This window comes from Podarcis raffonei, chromosome 1, assembly GCF_027172205.1.
Source record: "Podarcis raffonei isolate rPodRaf1 chromosome 1, rPodRaf1.pri, whole genome shotgun sequence".
Taxonomy (NCBI): domain Eukaryota; kingdom Metazoa; phylum Chordata; class Lepidosauria; order Squamata; family Lacertidae; genus Podarcis; species Podarcis raffonei.
In genome coordinates, this window is record NC_070602.1 from 117,829,776 (window position 1) to 117,836,452 (window position 6,677).

The window sequence follows — 6,677 nt, forward strand, 5'->3', positions numbered from 1 at the left end:
TTTGTTTCCCTAGCGACATGTGACTGGCTGATTAGATTAGCTGTCTGGAAACTGTAGAAATGGCTCCCTTTCCTTTCCTAAATAAGCTGCAGAACTGTGAGTTGAACCCTATAAAAACAGGATTTTTTCCCTTTGCAACAGAAGCCGCACAACTTTGAGCTGATCCTCAAAAAACCAGGGCTTTCCCCCTTTCCTCCTTTAAAAATTGGGTGAGTCTTATGGTCAGGTGCGTCTTATGGAGCAAAAAATACGGTATATATCTTGAGGATCTAACACTGTAAATGACTGACTGCTCCCATGGGCCAGAAGTTCTCCACCTCTGAGCTAGTTTCATGGTCTGAAGAACTCCCTGGCTATGGGGTCCCAGTGGTGATGATCCCAGGGCCCTGATTCAGTTCCCATCATCATCACCATCGGCGTCTTCTTCTCCCAGTGTGGTGTAGTGGTTAGGAGCGGTAGTCACGTAATCTGGGGAACCGGGTTCGCGTCTCCGCTCCTCCACATGCAGCTGCTGGGTGACCTTGGGCCAGTCACACTTCTTTGAAGTCTCTCAGCCCCGCTCACCTCACAGAGTGTTTGTTGTGGGGGAGGAAGGGAAAGGAGATTGTTAGCCGCTTTGAGACTCCTGAAGGGGAGTGAAAGGCGGGATATCAAATCCAAACTCTTCTTCTTCTTCTTCTTCTTCCCACTGTTAGAGGTACCTTCTCGAGATCTTACTCATGCCTGGCCAGCTCCTTAGGCATGGCGACATTGTGGAGCACGGCACAAGTCACAACCAATTCAGGCACCTCCTCAGGGGAGCGTGTCCATTGCGCATTTACTAGTGTGATGCAGGCCTGGGAATCACATTTTCACCAGCCTCAATGCCCTCCCATTCACCATCCTGGAAGCACAGGTGTGCCCTATGGTATGTTCCTTAGGACCAGGGACCTCTGCAGGGTACAGCAGTGCTGTGGGGTTTGGAGGACAGAACCTCCCCACGGGGTTGAGGTTCCACTGCTGCCATGTGTGTTCGTTTGTGATGATGGCAGGGTGTGTGGCATGAGTTTCTGTGATGATTGGCTGCATATGTGGTGAGCTGCACAGCTGTGCATGCTAGAAGCCGTGACCAGATTGGCTGTTCTGTGCACAGAATTCCTATGGGCACCATGGGCACCGGCCCCTCCAGGTTGACCCCAAGTGGGGATGCCATAGAATTTCTGTGGGCTGATTCCCAGTGGCTAAAACAGCAAATCTATATAGTGGTAGCTCGGGTTACAGACGCTTCAGGTTACATACGCTTCAGGTTACAGACTCCGCTAACCCAGAAATAGTACCTCGGGTTAAGAACTTTGCTTCAGGGTGAGAACAGAAATTGTGCGGTAGCGGCACAGCTGCCGCGGGAGGCCTCATTAGCTAAAGTGGTACCTCAGGTTAAAAACAGTTTCAGGTTAAGAATGGACCTCCAGAACGAATTAAGTTCTTAACTTGAGAAGAAGAGTTTGGATTTGATATCCCGCTTTATCACTATCCGAAGGAGTCTCAAAGCGGCTAACAGTCTCCTTTCCCATCCTCCCCCACAACAAACACTCTGTGAGGTGAGTGAGGCTGAGAGACTTCAGAGAAGTGTGACTAGAGGTACCACTGTAATATAAAAAGAATCTGAGTAAACCAGATCAACATTTTTATTAATCCAAAACTTCAGTGGAATTACATGGGGTTGGATATTATGAACAATTGCATCTTCATGACTGCCTGGTAAGTACGTATAGTTCAGGCACAGAAGTTCATTTTGATATTATTATTATTGTTACAATTATTATACTCCACCCATTGGACTGGGTTGCCCCAGCCACTCTGGGTGGCTTCTAGCATATACAAAAACATAATAAACATGAAACATTAAAAACTTCCCTATACAGAATCTAGAATCATAGAATTTTAGAGTTGGAAGAAACCTCGAGGCTCATTTAGTTCAATCCCCTGCAGTGCAGGAATCTAGAATTGCTTGGGTGACAAGCACAAATCAACAGCAACAGTTCATATTTGGGCTGCCAAAGGAAATCCCTTGTTCAAACTGAAGGGTGGTATATAAGTTGAATCAAACAAACAAACAGATATGCAAAAAGAGCCAAAGGATAATTTTTCAAGCAGCTGAAGGAAAGCTTGCATCAGAATGCTGTTTGTATCCTTGCTTCCGTGCTTGGACATTCTGGGGTCCAGGTTCCTGTGAAGGGCCCCATAGCACTGAAAACAGAAGTAGCACAATTTTGGAATGATGTGCCTTTACATTTCATCCCATAAGCTAGCTGCCAGCTAACCATCGGCAAGAAATCTCCAGCGGTAATGCCGCCCACCCTTGAAAGAACTCATTTTCAAGACTTTTTTTTAAAAAACGAGACTGGAATTACGTTCCCTCAGCTTTTGCCAGCAGCAAATCCATTCTGCGCAGCGACAGAAAGACTCCGCCAAGGTGTCATAAATAAAACTCTATAGACTGCGTTTGAGACTTGACTACATGAAAGTGACAATTCCATTTGTCCTCAAGATTACACGCAGCCAAATGACTGTGGAGCTGATAAACCTTTTATTAATAGCAAGTATCTCTGCCTGCCCACACGCAAAAAATTTACAATGGGTCAGACATAATTACTGCTAATGCATTTCCCTGAGGGTATATCAAATGCTCACCTACGCCTGTTGCACATCTCATCACTTAGAAAGCCATATTTTATCAAGGCAGTCCACATTACAAGCTCTGTCTTACACCAAAGCATGTTATAAAACCATTTTAGCGGCTGTTCTTAAATGTCATTAAAAGTACCCTGGGGGGAGAAAGGTTGCCTGCTGGAACTTCTTTGGCACACACCAAATGGGCAAACAAGACTGGGGATGCTAATAATAATAATAATAATTTATTATTTAGACCCCGACCATCTGGCTGGGTTTCCCCAGCCACTCTGGGCGGCTTCCAACAGAATATTAAAATACAATAATCTATTAAACATTAAAAGCTTCCCTAAACAGAGCTGCCTTCAGATGTCTTTTAAAATCTGGTAGTTGTTTTTCTCTTTGGCATCTGGTGGGAGGGTGTTCCACAGGGCGGGTGCCACTACTGAGAAGGCCCTCTGCCTGGTTCCCTGTAACTTGGCTTCTCGCAGCGAGGGAACCGCCAGAAGGCCCTTGGCACTGGACCTCAGTGTCCGGGCAGAATCCTGTCTATAGAGTTCTTTAGGAACCTTGCTACAAAGGAGGAAACACTAAGGTTGTGTACACACTATAACCTTAAAGGATTGTTGCATGCCACCCTGATCTCCAAGCAGTGAGAGATTCCAGCAGTTCCAGGTATTTACCAAGGTTCATGTTTCCATTTGGAAATGAGGCACAGCAGAGATTCTGATGTTTTTTTTAATGATATATGGTTTATTTACGCATATCTACAACCTGTATAAGGGACGCGGGTGGTGCTGTGGGTTAAACCACAGAGCCTAGGACTTGCCGATCAGAAGGTTGGCGGTTCGAAGCCCCGCGACGGGGTGAGCTCCTGTTGCTCGGTCCCTGCTCCTGCCAACCTAGCAGTTCGAAAGCACATGATAGTACAAGTAGATAAATAGGTACCGCTCCGGCGGGAAGGTAAACGGCTTTTCTGTGAACTTCTCTGGTTCTCCAGAGCAGCTTAGTCATGCTGGCCACATGTCCCGGAAGCCAATAAAGCGAGATGAGTGCCGCAACCCCAGAGTCTGCCACGACTGGACCTAATGGTCAGGGGTCCCTTTACCTTTACCTTACAACCTGTATACAATGTTTTTAGCAGGCACTGAAAAGGGTACAGTGAAGGGGAAGGGGCCTTCTTGATATCAATAGGCAGGGTGTTCCAAAGTATTGGTGCTGCCACATTAAAATATCAAGTTATTACACATGTGGAACAGATATTACTCAGCACCTGTAAGAGTCCCAATTCTGCAGGCTGTCGAGAGGACATATGTATTTATTAAATTTGTATTCCTCCCTTCGTCCACAGATCTCAGGGCAGTCCACAGCATAAAAATACAAGATAAAAACACAAAATAAATGATAAAAAAACAACAACAAAACCAAAACACACCAATAACCCCCCCTCCCATAAACACATTTAAAAGTATATAGCATGTTAGCTAGCCCAATGCCAATTTGAAGAGGAATGTTTTTGCCTGGCGCCTAAAGGTGTATAATGAAGGCGCCGGATGAACCTCCCTGGGGAGAGCATTCCACAGACAGGGAGCCACTGCAGAGAAGGCCCCGTTCTCATGTTGCCAGCCTCCGGACCTCTTGAGGAGGAGGCACATGAAGAAGGGCCTCAGATGATGACCTCAGGGTCCGGCGTAGGTTCATATGAAGAGAAGCAGTAAGGCAATCTCATAGATGAAGTAGCAGTCACTCTATACAAACTAGTAGCAGTCACTCTATACAAACTATTTACTCCTAATGAAAATAATTGATTTGCCTATTGCAGCTGGTTTTGGCTTTCCCCTGGTTAAAAATGAAACATTTGGTATCTGGGAAAAATAATAATCACCCATGAATCTTGGTTTTATATCCAGAGCCCTTTATTTAGAGATACTTCAAAATCTGAATTAGTGCTCTGAAGGCGAAAGTATGAACATTGTTTAATGAGGGAAAAGTAATTTTTAGTGGTGGAAGAGAAAGGCCTAGAGGCAAAGTGGGAAATTAGGGAGAAAATCAGCAAATACTATCCATACGGTGTTTTTTCTTTTTTTAGAGAGAGAGTTAATAAATATGGATCTACCTGGTAATTTTTGTATGTATCCAGGCAGCTGCATTTCAAATGTAATTAAAGTTAATGAGCGGTAGTTTTCCTGTAGAACCATGAAGCCATAATTGCTATAATTAGTTGTGAACGGGCAGGTGCATCGAATGGAGTCACACCAAGCCATCATCTGATAGGAATAATAATTAATTTCACAAATAAATCATGCCCTTTTAAAAATGTTAATAAAGTAATGAAGTAGAAAGCCTACGTATGTGCAAATAAAGAGTTATTAGCTTAGAAATCATCTAGGATCTGCTAAACAAGACAGATGGTTGGAACAGCCTCTCCAAATCCTATTGACTGAGCGATTCCTTTTTACTAAAAACTGAACTCCAAGTTTTGCGGGAAAAGGCTACACTGAAAGTATTATAACTGTGTTGGCGAATGTGGCTTTCAAAGCAGTGATAAATATAGCCAGTGAAGAAAAGCAGACCCCAATACATTCTTAATCCTTCTGTGAATTATTAGTGCAGCGCAAACAGGAATAAAGATGGGAGCAGGGAAGAAATTGTGTGTAACCAAAAGGGAAGATCTCCTGAAATATTGCCTGCAAAGTGACCTGATTGACCCAAAGAATTAAGAAACTAAGGCAACCATAAAATGATGATTTATTACAGAAGAATGGCTTAAGCATTACGCAGATGGCTATTTTAGAGCCAATGTCCCTCCTTTTCCAGAGCCCCTCCAAGTGTGCCTATTTTCCAGGGCCAGTTCCAGATTTACAGAAGCTGTTCCAGATTCTGATTTGACCCTGGAATGTCCCGTTCTCCGCAGAGCATCTGTATTTTCACTGGAGAAATGTTGAAAGGTATGGAATAGGATGTCCCCATTTTCATGGGGGAAATGTTGGAGGGCGTGTAAGTCAGATGATGAATGCTGTAGATGGAACCACCAAGAAACAGGTAGCAAGCACCAGCATGTTCAGTGGAACCCTAAAGCTGGCAGAAACACAAAGAAACCTTTTCTAAAGACAGTCCCATGGACTGCAAGAAGATCAAACCACTCCATTCTGAAGGAAATCAGCCCTGAGTGCTCACTGGATGGACAGATCCTGAAGCAGAGGTTCCAATACTTTGGCCACCTCATGAGAAGAGAAGACTCCCTGGAAAAGACCCTGACGTTGGGAAAGATGGAGGGCACAAGGAGAAGGGGACGACAGAGGACGAGATGGTTGGACAGTGTTCTCGAAGCTGCAAACATGAGTTTGACCAAACTGCGGGAGGCAGTGGAAGACAGGAGTGCCTGGCGTGCTCTGGTCCATGGGGTCACGAAGAGTCGGACACGACTAAACGACTAAACAACAACAAAAGACACAGCCTCCCACTGCAACACAGACTGAGCATTCTCACTAGCCATGGTATGCTGGAAGAGAAAAACGGACAGTTCAGCGGGTGGGAGAGTGGAATGCTGTGCTTGAGCATCTCCCAGCTTATAAAATCTTGCAGGAAAGCATGACTAGACAGTAGGAACCTTGAACAGGAGTCCTTCAGCTTAGAAGGCAAGGGTACGCTGCAACATTTTGTTGCATGTCCCAACCTGTTAGAAATGGAGGATGTGCCACAGTTCAAATGCATCCAACAAATTAAAAGATCTTTATTCGGATGGTCAGCAGCTGCTAAGCAGTTCTAAAATAAATGCAAAGCTAGCAGATGCCAGAAGTTAAATGGAAACGCCCTGCTTTGCCAAGCAAGCCAATTCTTTTCTGGCCAAATCTAATAAGCGCAGCCTGTGGTAGGAATAGTTCTCATTTATATGTGGCTTCATTTTGAGTCTCCTTTATTCAGATTTGTTACACCTTGTCAGACTCTGACCTTGAGCCTCATAGGCAGAGATGGGGGTAGAAATTCAATTCCTAAATCACACTTTCCAAAGGAATATGCAAACCAAA